The sequence below is a fragment of the Penaeus monodon genome, chromosome 32 (genome assembly GCF_015228065.2).
Source record: "Penaeus monodon isolate SGIC_2016 chromosome 32, NSTDA_Pmon_1, whole genome shotgun sequence".
Taxonomy (NCBI): domain Eukaryota; kingdom Metazoa; phylum Arthropoda; class Malacostraca; order Decapoda; family Penaeidae; genus Penaeus; species Penaeus monodon.
This window is the reverse complement of record NC_051417.1, coordinates 4,024,775-4,025,030: the sequence shown is the minus strand read 5'-3', so window position 1 is coordinate 4,025,030 and position 256 is coordinate 4,024,775. Positions and strand designations below refer to the sequence as shown.

At 39.1% G+C, this 256-nt stretch overlaps 1 protein-coding gene across 1 annotated transcript in view; it reads right to left on the bottom strand.

The window, feature by feature from the left end:
- Nucleotides 1–256, bottom strand: part of LOC119593516 (NADPH oxidase 5-like) — a 26,504-nt gene that overhangs the window by 24,504 nt on the left and 1,744 nt on the right. The gene's annotated exons all lie outside the window — the stretch shown is intronic.

Genomic DNA, 256 nt, shown 5'->3' with positions numbered 1-256 from the left:
AGGATCATCATGGATGGTCAGGGGTGGAAGAAAAGTTGCTTTATGGTATCAGTTGCGATTCTGTGCGGTAAGACCGATGATTTTCGTATAAGAAACTCCAGAAATAAGATAACGTTTTATCAAATCACACTGATATCCAGTATAGGAAGGGAGGCTATGACCAACTTCAGTGTGGATGATCGATATGAGCTTGAGTAAGAATTAACTACTGCATAAATTCAAGAATCTGTACTTTCATCTTCCACGGTGAGTCTTA